This window comes from Micromys minutus, assembly GCF_963924665.1.
Source record: "Micromys minutus genome assembly, chromosome: 3".
Classification (NCBI taxonomy): Eukaryota; Metazoa; Chordata; class Mammalia; order Rodentia; family Muridae; genus Micromys; species Micromys minutus.
This window is the reverse complement of record NC_137972.1, coordinates 55,676,541-55,689,897: the sequence shown is the minus strand read 5'-3', so window position 1 is coordinate 55,689,897 and position 13,357 is coordinate 55,676,541. Positions and strand designations below refer to the sequence as shown.

The 13,357-nt window shown below is 45.6% G+C and overlaps 1 protein-coding gene across 1 annotated transcript in view; it reads right to left on the bottom strand.

Annotated features, from left to right (window-relative positions):
* The window catches only part of CHCHD6 (coiled-coil-helix-coiled-coil-helix domain containing 6), a 209,098-nt gene that overhangs the window by 68,431 nt on the left and 127,310 nt on the right, over positions 1 to 13,357 (bottom strand). The window lies entirely within an intron of this gene.

Below are 13,357 nucleotides of genomic sequence, written 5' to 3'. Positions count from 1 at the left end.
TGAGGTCTGTAGACATTATCAAGTGAACCCAGAAGCAGATTCGTTCAGCTGGTGGGAGGATGGGCAAGGCTGGGGATTGTGAAGTGGTAGCCATGTGATTAGAGTATCCTATGATCAGGGCACAGGCAAGGTCACCTTGAGTACTCACTGGGTCTGGAGCTAAAGGCAAGGGGGCTATTAAGGCTCAGTGAATAGATGCTGGCAGCAGGGATGGAAAGGGAAGGAAAGTTTAGAAATGACTGATAGGCCCACTAGACTGTGTTTCCTGATAGCTGGTCAGGAGGGTATCCTTTGGGAGTAACAGTGTGAGTGGAGCCATGTACCTGGAAGACAAAGAGCCCTCCCACAGTAGCACTGTATGGATCTTGAATCCTGAGCGGAGGTGGCTTCCTTGTATCTCCGGTGACACTAGTTCCTTACAGCCCAGTCTACGGGCACAATACTTGGTTTCATGACATTTTCTTCTCAATCAACGACTCCATCCAGGTTCTGTTTTGTTTGTTTGTTTATTTGTTTTATTTTCTCCCTTGAGACAGGGTTTTCTGTATAACAGCCCTGGATGTAGCCCTGGCAATTCTGGAACTCACTCTGTAGACCAGGCCAGCCTCAAACTCAGAGATCTGCTTGCCTCTGCCTAGGATTAAAGGTGTGCACCACTGGGGGCTGGAGAGATGGCTTAGTGGTTAAGAGCACTGATTGCTCTTCTAGAGTTCCGAGCAATCACATGGTGGCTCACAACCATCTATAATGGGATCTGAAGCCCTCTTCTGGTGTGTCTGAAGACAGCAACAGTGTATTCATATACTTCAAATAAGTAAGAAATTCTTAAAAAAAAAAAAAAAAAGGTGTGTGCCACCATTGCTTGACTCCATCCAGGTTCTTAAAGCTTATTTAAGGTTGTTCCATTGGGAACACTTGAACAAATTTGAGAGTGTGATAAAATTGCAGGAAATTTATTTTGCAAATAAAATTCTAGGAGAGATGGTAATGCAAATGGAATGAATCCCACAGGCATCTCAAGAGGGCCATCCCAAGATGAGCCAGATGTACCTGTGACTAACTTTTCCCAGGTGACATGAGCGCAGTCTAAAGGGGACATGATTGGGCCAGGGATACAGAATAATTAGAACAAGGCATTCAACTCTGTGGCAGCCGGGTCACTTCCCATTTTTGATGGCTCAAATTCCTGACACTGCAATATAGAAATCATAGTTCAACAGTGGAGGCAAAAACACAGACTTCAGATCAGCCAGTAGTATGTTTAAACTCTATTCTCATCACTTACTGAGCAACTCTATGCACCATGGCCCCGAGTTCCATCATACAGTGGGAATGGCTGCATTCACCCAAAAGACCTGTGGCAACTAGAGATAAAGCCCCTGGCAAAATGCCAAGTACTGAGACATGCCACAGATGGAAGCTAGAGAAGGTTCCTTACATGCCGGCCTAAAAGAAAGGCCACGGGAGAGAAACCGCCCTCCCTGCTTGCGTGAGGTGATGCTCAGGCAGCCTGCAGAGGCCTCAGAAACAGCACCAACTAGCAGGTCTTATCGCTGCACTGCAGCAGCCCTGACTCTGGATTAGGTTCCCCTGGCTAGCCAACCCAAACCAAGTCCTGGCTGAACTGGCACCTCATGGTGTCCTGAGCAAGGAATACGCAGGGCCAGGGGAAGACACTAAATACACCTGGAGTCTTTCTGTCATCAGAGACTAAAGTCTCCCTTCCTGGGCACACCCTGCTAATATCTGTGAAGCATGTCCTGAATAATGAGCTACCATGAAGCAGCAAACAAAGCAAGGTACAGAGGTTTCAGGGGACAATAAGGGACTAACAGGGCAGTCACGCATGGGACCATCACCACAGTGCATTCTAGCAAATGGTCCTGTGGTCTCTCTTGGCTCCTGCACTCTCATTCACCCAGAGAAAGTTCTTCAGAAGGCTTGTGACTAAGTAACCCTCCTGCTTCAGTGTTTCCAGTTATGGGCATGTGTCATCATGCCTGGTAAAGCCCACAGCCCTTACCAAACACCTCAGATTAATGAGGTGCTAGAAGCTGCTCTGCACTGGAGTTATTGGGCCATTCTGGCACCACTGCTGGTCTCGTGTTGAATGGCTCCTCACCATGAGTCCTGTCCTGGACTGCAACAGCCTTGGTCCTTCACTAGCTGAATATACTATCTCCTTAACTGTCTCCAGATATTACCAAACATCCCCTGGAGTCACAAACATCCCTGAGGGAAGACCACACTCTGTGAGGGCAAGGGTTCAAACATGCAAACAAATACTCTTGAGAAATAAAATGAATGTTCTTAAAAGGAAGGAGGAGCTTATGAGCTGTTCCCACACCCTAAAGACTATTATACCTACTGACTGTAGTAGCTCACAGAGTGAGATAAGTACAAGGCCCAGAGGAACAGACTAGTTTGTAGGAAGGGAGCTCATGGGGTCCATATGCTTCTAGGAGAGGCCCCTAAGGCCTCTTCTACATCTGACCTAGGAGTTTCTTTCCTAGAAATACCTGCTTCCAGTGGAAAGCAGAGAACTGACATTAAGGAATGGTTCAGGCATGTAAGGAAAAGGTCAGGAGAGCTGAGGCCTGGAAAGCTGAGCCTTAAAAACACACACATACACACATACACACACACACACACAGAGAGAGAGAGAGAGAGAGAGAGAGAGAGAGAGAGAGAGAGAGAGAGAGAGAGAGAAGGTGGGGGGAAGCTTTTAAAATTGGATTAGGAGTGATAAGAGCAGGAAGGGTTGGACTCATATTGAGGTGAAAGGTGGCCAGTTAGCAAGATGGAAAGAAAGAAAGAACTAAACTCCCTCTGCTATCAAAGAGAACAATCTCCTGACTGAGACTGAATCAAGCACTGATATGAGGGAATTGCAACTCAAGGCAGGAGAGATTGCAAGAGAACATTCAGTCACACTAAATGAATTCAAATCTCCCCATCCAGATGCTTCCAGCCTCAGCCTGGATTCACTCACAGGAGAGACTTTGGGGCTGCAGCACTCCAGAGGATTCAGAGAAAATGGGAAGATGCCCAAGACAAGCAATGTCCAATTTATCAAAGGGAAAAAGGACAACATCACGAATGACAGATAGGAGAGCAAAGGTAGGATGTCAGACATTGCCTAGCCCAGAACCATTTCCCTGCCTTTTGTTTTCACACATTTTAATGAGAGAAAAGAGGGTCACGAGTTTCCAGATGAAAAAGCAGTTCTTTCCAGTTCTTGACAAGACCCACATGGCCAGATGGTAGGAGGGATCCAGTGACTCTCTAACCACTCTGTCACTCTTCAGGGTGGAAGTAAAACCAGTGGCCACCATCATACCCTGGAAAGCAATTTAGTTTCATGTAAACAGCAGCAGTTGTCTATCAATAAGGTGAACTGAACTTGGAAAGGAGAGGAAAGGAGACTATTGGTTACCTAACTACATCCTGGCAGGTCTGGTCACTTATTACCTCATATCCTCCATTCCCTAAGAGCAAGGACTCTAAGCTCGGCATGGGTGACTCATTGACATAAGGTCAGTTAGCCAGAGCCAGGGCAGAAGTTATATCTGGGTGAGGCTATGAATTTCATCAGTGATGATAACCTGAGGGGAGACGACAGGAGGCTTATAGCATCTGTAAGAGAAGAGCTCTTATAAACAAGAGCTTTTAAGACAGGGCCAAAGTTTCAAATCAACAAATAGAACTATGAAACTACTAATAAATATGATTTTAAAATGATCATAAATGACAAAAAGAGTAAATATGAAGAAAGAAGAACACTTAAATTTATCACGAAACAGATTAGATTACCAATATCTAGCTGCCCAAATAGCCTGTCATCTTAGCTACACAGGACACTGAGGTAGAAGGATCATTTGAGCCAACCCTGGACAACAGTGACTCTTGTACATCATAAACAAATAAATCCCACAAAGAGTATCTATGAATAAATGCACCAGGAAAATGAATTTTCTAACAGGAAATATTTTAATCACTCATTAATAATAATATTATTTTAAAAGACCCATAAATCAATTAAAAAACACAAATCCTAAAAGAAAATGGCTGGCTGATATAAAGAGGCTGTTCCCAAAAGAAAAAATATGTGACCAAAACAGTGTTTACAAAAAGATGTTTATTTATGTTGATTGTAAAGGACAGTCATTCTTACAAGGATAAGATACTGCAATGGCATAAGCATCAGAGAGAACCTGAAAATCTTTTCACTGGAATATATTCCTGAAGAGAAATCTGGGGGTAACCATTAAAACCAATTGTGACAGGATGATAGCCTTCCATGTCATTAACAGGAAACCACCAAATAAACATAAGAGATTCCCATCATGCACTTATCAAAAGGAACAAGTAAGATTGATGTGCAGAGAAAGCTGGTATGTAAAGTTTTCCAGGACATACTGTATGCAACCCTATTTGTGAGAATCTATGTCTGTATTGCTGCAGTAAGGCACCCAGCAGAGAAAGTATTTGCAAGGAACTGCCCCAGGGCTGCATCTGTAGCCAGCCATGTTTTCCATGCTTTCTGTAAACATGCATTCTATCTGCAATTCATTTACAGGGCGAGGAGAAAAATACTCCACACATAAAGTCAGGAAAGACCAGCATTGTCACGCGCCTGCAGTGGAGGGTGAGCCACATCAGCCTGTCCTGCATGCATCACCCCTACCCCTGGAGATATACAGAACTCATGACCCAGAAATTTTAAGTCTAAATGTGCATTTTTCTAGAAGACCAGTCCAGATGCAGTGTATTGACAGGTGACTGGTAAGTAAAAGCACAGACAAGGGGCAGGATGCTGCTAGTTAGACGGAGATAAGCTGAAGGACACTGGGAAGCATGTGGGCTTATGGTCCCATTTTTGCAGTTACTGAAACTTCCCCTAGTCTGGCTGGGTAAGTGAGCACCGAGGTGAACAAATGTCATGTTTTTTTAAGGGCATGCTGGTTTAGTTCATATCCTTTTAGTCTTTATGCTTATCTGTATTTTCTGGGTTTTTTTTTTCTAACTATGAACACATATTATTTAAGGGATAAACAACAGGCAATTTAAGGAACAGGCAATGTTATTCCATGGCTGGATAAGCTCCAAGCAGATGGCCCAGTAATTCCTATGACACAAGTATTCAAGCAGAGTTTGGGGACTGAGAAGGTAGCAAAGAGCAGCCAGTGCCATTCAGAAAATCCCTCCATTTCAAAGGGCCACGCAGGCCTGGCTATGTGTGCTGCTGTTGGCTGACCTCTGGGACAAAGCAAAAAGGGGAGTGTACTGGCTGGTTTTGTGTCTCCACAAGCTGGAGTTATCACAGAGAAAGCAGTCTCAGTTGAGAAAATGCCTCTATGAGATCAAGCTGTAAGGTATTTTCTTCTCAACTAGTGATCAAGACAGGAGGGCCCAGCCCATTGTGGGTGGTACCATCCCTGGGTTGGTAGACCTGGATTCTATAAGAAAGCAGGCTGAACAAGCCAGGGGAAGCAAGCCAGTGAGTAACATCCCTCCATGGCCTCTGCATCAGCTCCTGCTTCCTGACCTGTTTGAGTTCCAATCCTAACTTCCTTTGGTGATGAACAGCAATGTGGAAGTGTAAGCTGAATAAACCCTTTCCTCCCCAACTTGCTTCTTGGCCATGATGTTTTGTGCAGAAACTCTGACTAGGACAGGGAGGGAGGCCAAAAAGTGAATTAGGTGAAGCCATGACAGGGAACAGTTCTGTTGGGATAGCAGGCACATGTAGGCAGCACAGGGAGTGGTCAGAAGGGGCTTCCAGAACAGGTAATACCTGTCAGGCTGGGAAGGGCCCAGAGACACAATCCCTACCCAAACCAGAGTCTTGCAGCCTAGGCTGAGAAATCTTGGCCTTGTCCTGATTGCAGTGGGAAAGACAATGAAAAACACCAGAAAATCTTGCTACACAAGTGGATGCTGGATTATGGGTGAAGTCCAGAAAAAATTGCAATAGTAGGAAGGAAAGCTATGGCTTCAATTCGTGTAAGAGACTTTACCAGGCTGCCATGATGGAGGGAGGACCAAGGTGGATCAGGAAGCACTAGTTCAGTGATATGAGTAGGGCACTTAGTCCCCAGCATTAGGCCACAATACCCTAAATCCCGATGTCAGGAGGCCCCTTTTTTACCTCCCACTATCACACCAGCAGGAAATACTAAGGGGTTCACATGGTAAAATCCAGCTGATCTTGGCCTGTGAGGGGAGCACTAAAAAGGAAAAAACAAGAAAGGTCTTAGAGCAGCTATCTATCAAAAACCTAACAAAACCCTCTCCAACTGGAATAGGTAACAACTTGCACATGTGATGAAAAGCCACTCCTGGCTCTCCAACCTGTAAGTGTCCATTTAGGAGACTTAATGTGCTGCAGGGACCAACATACAACGCACATGAGCAGGAAGCACTGCATATTATGGCTACTGCAGGAATACACAGAAACCACTCCAAGTTACTGATTGAGTCTGGGCTCAAAAAGACCGTAGCAACACTAAAGAGCAAACAAAACAAATCGGTAGCAGTAAGCAGCAGTTTAACCACAGGGCTAGCCTTTGACCTGGGTGGCAACTCCCTTTCCTAACAGGCTCTCCCAGCACTTAACTTCTCTGGCTCAGGTCCCATGCATTTAAGGAGGAAAAAAACAGAACAAGCCATTGTCATTAAAAAGCCTAAATGACAAGACCTTGGGCTTCAGAACTAAGAATCAACTATAGTGTGACCGTTGAATAAAGATTTATACCCCAAACAAATAGAAATCCACATATCCTGGAAGAAGATACTTTTGAAACAAAACATCAAAGGAATTAATATCTGTCCCCTGAGGTAAGGTGAAGACATTGTAGTTGCATAAGAATTGCATTTTGGAGACCTATGTGAAGTACCTGGGGAGAAAGGCCATGGCTGCTGGGAATTGGCTTTAAGGTGCTTAAACAAAGAGTAATATGGTAAGGCAGAAGCAATCATGCCATGATGGGTGCTTACGTGCTCCTGTGTGCTACACTCAGGAACCTTCTCCAGAAGCAGTGTTGACTTGAGCCCTGTAGACACTAAGTATTGATTCCTCGAATTCAGGAGGCCAGGGCCTCAGGGCAGCAAACTCTAACTGCTATCTGTGACTCCACCCAAACTGCAGTACCTCTGCTGTGGATGGCCATACCAGTTCTTTACACAGTAAGGCCTGTGAGAGTTCCCACTTCCTAGACTTGTTTGAGGATAGAACAAAAGGAATTCGAATGACTCATTCACAACAAACCTGGTGCTTTCCCAGCAAGCACTGAAGCCAGGTCAGCAGTCACTGTTGTCACCTAGCTTTCGGGTCACTTTGAAGGTTAAAAGAGACAGGCAATATTTTTTCATTAGAGTGCACTCACTAAATATTAGCTGCCAGGCACCAGGAAAAGTGGCTTTGGAGATGGGTTTAATTTGCTGTATATTAATTCAGGTAAAGTTACCTAGGAGGTCAAAGTTGCTACACTTTCCTGAGGCAGATTCTGGAAGACCTGGTTCCCTTTGACTATAGTTTGATAGCTATGAAACATCAAACTGCCACTTAGCCTCTTTATGTATCTTCATTTTCATGTGATAAGTAATCCTCCTACCACTCCCAAAGACACACAACACAGCCCAAGCAATACAAGGCAGGCATTGAACCTAGCACAGAATAACTGTACAGCATGTCAGTGGTCCTAGGCTTAGTTAGGCATTTGTCCCTAAGAGGCTGCTGCACAGCCAGGGAGCAGAAGACCCTCCAAGTTTATAGAAGGCCATAGCTTTTGTGTTCTTCATCTTGGCAGGTATCAGGTACAGAAGGTTCTAGCAAAATAAAAGATAAAAACTGTGTGGCAAAGAACCCACTTAAGGTGACAAAGCAGAAGCAGTGCAGAGAAGGAAACGGGCACAGGGATGCTGGCTGCAGTGATGTCAGCTGTAACAAAGGTGGCAGACTGGTGGAGGTGACAGGTGGTAGAAGTAAAGGTGGAGCAGAGGCAGAGGCAGAGGCAGAGGCACAGAGATCGGGTAGATAAGGTGTGTGTGCTGGTGCTGGAGTTGGTATAGGACCTGAAGGTAGAAGTGAAGACAGAGGTGGACATGGTGCATGAACTCAGAGATGAGGTTGAAGGTTGAAGAGGTAGAGGGGTAGGCATGGTTACAATAGAGGTGACAGAGGAGGGGGAGATGGTAGTGGTGTAGCAATGGTGGAAGTAATGGAGGCATAGGTAGTGGATGATGTGGAGTAAGGTGGAATGGGTGCAGAGTGGAGATGAAGATGGAGATGACAGGGACAGAGTTGAAGGAGAGATGGAGGAGATAGTTAGCAGAGGCAGAGATAGTGGAGATGATGGAGGTGGTAAGGGAGATGGTAGAAGGGAGATGGTGAGGTGGTATAGGAAGTGATGTGATGGAAGTGATAAGGGTGGTAGGGTAGATGTAGGTAGTAAAGACGACGGAGATGGAGGTAGACATGGAAGGGGGAGGTGGAAATGGTAGACATGATGGAGAGGATGGAGGCAGTGGAGATCTATCATGGTAGGGATGATGGAGGTAGAGGTGGGATGCCAATCTTGAATGCCTACTGAGACAGAATTATGGTTTGAATATAACTGTCCTCCACAGACTTACTTGCTTGAATATTTCGTCCCCACATGGTAGTACCACTTTGGAAAGTGGGGAAACCTTTGACACAAAGGTCTTAGCTGACAGACATTGGCAATAAGAATGAACAGTAAGGGTTATAGCCCAGCCCTGCTTCCAGTTCACCTCTGCTTTGTGACTGGCCAAGATGTCAGCAAGTTGTGCAACAACCTCCTACCACTGTGCCTTCCTTCCCAACCATAAATGGGTTATACTCTGTGAGCCAGGAGCCATAATCCTCCCTATTGTTGCTTATGAAAGGTATGCTCACAGCAAGGAGAAATGTATTTAACATAACTAACTTCAGAGCCTGGTAGCTTAGCACTCTCCTCACACTACCATAAAAAGGTTAGAGGGCTAGTAGACAGAGACATGGAGACAAGCGCCCCTGCTGTGTGAGGGAACAGCAGTTACACTGCCCTGTCATTCCTAGCTGGGATCACTAATGGATACAAGGCAATGGACTCTATACAATGTCTTCATTATGTAACATGCAACCATAGCTAACCGTGCTGTCCTTGTAAGAATGCAGACTCTCAATGTTCAAGGTCCTTTGTGACATGGTAAACTCTGCAAAGCTGTCAGTGGTGTCAAAGACCCAGCACTTGATACTGTTCCATGTGGTTCTTAAGCCACTCAAGTGCAGGGCTATTTTCTCACATACAGGAGAAAGGGCACAGGTTCCCAGCTCCACTGCCTCTTCTGTCTCTGGTGCTCAGGGATTTCTAAACAATGTGCTAATCCATTCCCACTCATAGCTCACGAGAACATACAAATGTGAGGTTCGGTGATCAAAACAAGGCAGCAGTGGAGCAGCAGGCAGGCAAATGCTCTAGCGCCCAGTCTGGTACTGAGGTAAAAGACTTCTGGCTTCAATATTTTTCAGATGTCTCCTTTCCTCAGTGGGTGACACATGTTCTCACTGGCTTTGGAGGCAGGTTCTTGTCCCTGTGGCTGATGTCCCCATTTGCCACTGTTCTGGTTTCAGATCACTATGCTGTGTCCCCTCTCTGGATGTATCTCTCTAAAGGTTTATCTCTGGGAGTCCTTGTCACTTGTTCCATGTCTACAAAAGTGCCCTGCTTGCTCAGTGTCATCTCTGGGCCATGACACCAGGTAGGCCTCCTGTACTCAACAGAGCAGTCTAATGGACATGCCCGTGCAGCTGCTCTTGCAGCAACAACAAGCTTACTCACCATGTGGCCTGAACTCTTCACTTCTAGAGAACCTGTGGTCATTTGTTGGCATGCCCGCCTCTGACTCTGGACTAGCTTCTGCTGGATCCCTTTCCAAAAGGTGATAGGAGTGTTCCTTTCAGACATATAGGTTTTCCACTCCTTTCCCAATTACCAATATATTCTTGATGAAACTTCTTGAAAACATGGCCAGCCCTTTACTCCTCCCCTTACCCCTATAAAGCCCAGTATTAGCTTCTCTTGAGAGGAGAACTGAGAAAGCTCCCCGGGTGTGGCTCTCAAATCCTGATACACAGGCTTTCTTGGGTCTATGCTCTCTGCCCCCACAGTATCCGGCCTGCTTCCCACATTCTCTTCTAAGCTGATGTAGAGAGGCAGCATGTTGTGGTGGAAGAAGCAGACTCCATCTATCAGCTGCACAGCTTCTGGCAGCTTGCTCAGCCTGTTTCTGAGTTCTTTCATTTGTAGAACACATGTAATATAATCTAGCTTGCAGGGCTGAAGCCAGGATCAGTGATAACTTATAAAAGGGGCCTGGCACATGGTGCAGGCTCACAAAATCAGAGTCACTATTGTCTTGTAGGACCCACTCCTCTTGCCTAACACTTCTCAATTATGTGTAGTTATTCTGCCTCATGTGCACATGGCTAGAATAAGGCTCGTCACTATCCCCCAAAGCAGCAGCTCACATAACTTTCTTTCCCTAAATGGTACCATTAATCTCCTGGGCTTTTCAGATCAAATCTCTTTCCAGCTTTCAGGTCTTTAAAACTATCTTAGGGCCACATTTTCAGCTAGGTTACCCCCAAATCACATGCTAATGTCTATTCAGCCTCACCTCCCATGGCCTATGTGTGGGGCACCTCTGCTGAGGCTGGGCCTCCACCTTAAGGCTGCCATTCTCCAAACACTGCTTCCACTAAGCAGCCATCTTGGCAAAGCTCCCTTCTCCTCAAGAAACCTGAATGCAAAAATCCTGTTTGTGTGCACATACCTTCCTCTCTTTATTCTGGAAAATATTTACTAAGCCCCTATTACATGCCCAACACTATATTCCTGGTCCCCACTGATGAATCACTGTTTCTGAGTGACACTGATCAGGATTGTGCTCAACTGCTTTTACAGGAAGGAGGGGGAAGCCATAGACACTAGCATGGAACAGTCAATATGGTATGTGCTGTGTGTGCTACAATCTGTGAGAGGGCCCCAAGCCCCAGGAGAAGGGACAAAGCAGCAGAAGGTTTCAGGCACTCCCTGATGGTCTTCCCTCCTCAGTGGCATTCTCTTGTTTCCAAAGTCTAACATAACAAGGTGAATCCCTTGTAAGTCAGAGAGTGAATATTGGTCAACCCATGCATCCTCTTCTAGTCAGGACTTTACCTGAGGTGACCAGTGCCCCACCCCCATGCTACACATCTTCTTCCAGTCAGGCCTTTTCCACTGTTCAACCTTATAACCCTCAGATTTTCGTTGCTGCTTTTATGCAGACAGATCACACACAGTCTCTTCTACACCTGGCCTCTTTTACTTCCTTCACAGGGTTTACAACAATCTTCATCATCACTGCAGCAGCAGGCTGTTCATTCTTGCTCTTCACTGGATAGATGAATGAATTCAATGATTGTGGTCTGAGGCTTTCCTGAACACTGCCCCATGCTTTCTTTTGGCGCATTTGCTGTGTCACTAGGTATGTCCACACCTGGTTATAATAAACCTGGACCTCGGTTTTCCTGAGGTGGCTGTGTCAATGTACTCCCACAGCATTGTCCGAGATGTTCACCTGCTCTCGCCTCTTCCATGTTGGCCCTTCTGCTGAGTGTACAATAGTCTCACCCTGTGGGTGAAGGTTACGGCTCCCTGATGTGTACATGCTCAGTAGCAAGTGAAAACATAGTGAATACACTGATCAACACCCCAAGAGAACAAAGATACCTGTGTCCAGGTCAGCAGGCTTTCTCAGAGGAAAAGGAGGAAGAAAGGGTTGAGGCAAGCAGGATATATGCAGATGTCTGTGCTGGGTAACAGCCAAAGTCCAGGAAGAATACAAACATTTCTGAGTTTTGTGCTTTCTCCAAACGTCAGTCTTGGAAGCTAGCTTACAAGCTTTCTCCTCTGTGCAGCTGACCAGTTGGGGAAAGCAAGACCAGGTCTTACAGAACTGGAAGGTCATTGTGGCCCAGAAGCTAGAGCATGGGCATCAATTCTCTCTATTCCAGAGGACTCCACAAGGTGGAGCCACACCTTGCTTATGCCTCACCACCTCCCCTCTACTCCAGAGGATCCATGGTCCTCCTCAAGCCTTACCCCCTCTCCTCTACACCTGAGACTTTCATAAAACAACAAACTTGAATCAATGTGAAATTAATGAATGGCTATGTACTTAAAATTTAAAAGGGGAAACAGATGAAAATAACATTAAAGAGAACTTATTACTTATGTCAGTATGAATTCTGATGTTTTCTTTACACAAATAATTACTCATGATAAAATAATGGGCAGATTACTGCTTCACTTCAAGAATAAGAAAACTGAGATCAGAGGATATAAACATCATATTCAGCACAAGGTTGTTCCATTACTAAGGCAGAACTAGAGGATGTCAAGAGAACCTTAAAGCATATTTGTCTCCTCTCTTACTCAGTTCAATGGGTGCCTATGGTTAGTCACAGCCAACTGGGCTTTTGCCAGCAAAAGCGGTCAGCTCTGTGGGCTTCTCGGGAATTTCACAGGAGTCTCTGCCAGAAGCAAATGCACTGGTTGAAGAGATACAAGTCACCCCAGCTGATTTCAGGCACAGTGTGGGGATCCTGCCCAGTTCTTTCTTCTCCTAGAATTCACAAAAATGACAGCTGAGTGCATATTCATCTGGACTGCAAGCAAGATAGTAAGAGGCCCTCTAAGCATGACTCTGAGGTTGGTGAGGGTTTCACCTTCTTGGTGCATGTATCCAACACACAATAAAAATTCTCCTGGTGTGTGAGAAATGCTAATGTGAACTAGCCTCAGTCCCCTGCACAATGCCTTACTTGTGGGACTCCTGGTAGGCATTTATAAAAAGCCTTATGAAGCCCAGAGAGGAGGTTTCTCCATCCCAGAGAGCAGAAGTTGGGGACAGATCATCTTTAGTATTGAAACTCATCTCAGCATACATGTACATACCCACGTCCATGCACTGATCCTAAACTGAAGAACTCGCTATGACACCATACAGGATCCAGAGTGGCTACAGGGCAAAACTAGCACCTGGTTCAGGGTAACACTTCCATAGGTACTGCTTACATTAGTCTCCATTCCCTCCTCACACACAGCACAGATGACTCCATCTTAAAGATGGTAACTGTACAACAACAGAGACACCCTAGCCCTTCTGACTCTGACACCCAAGCTCTGTCAGCTCAGCTGGATGGATGACTGTGCTCCATGACTAGTATGCCTACAGTTACCCTCAGGTGCATGAGAACCTTCCAGTGGCCCATGAACTTAGCAGTTCACTGTTATCCGTGGCAAGATTC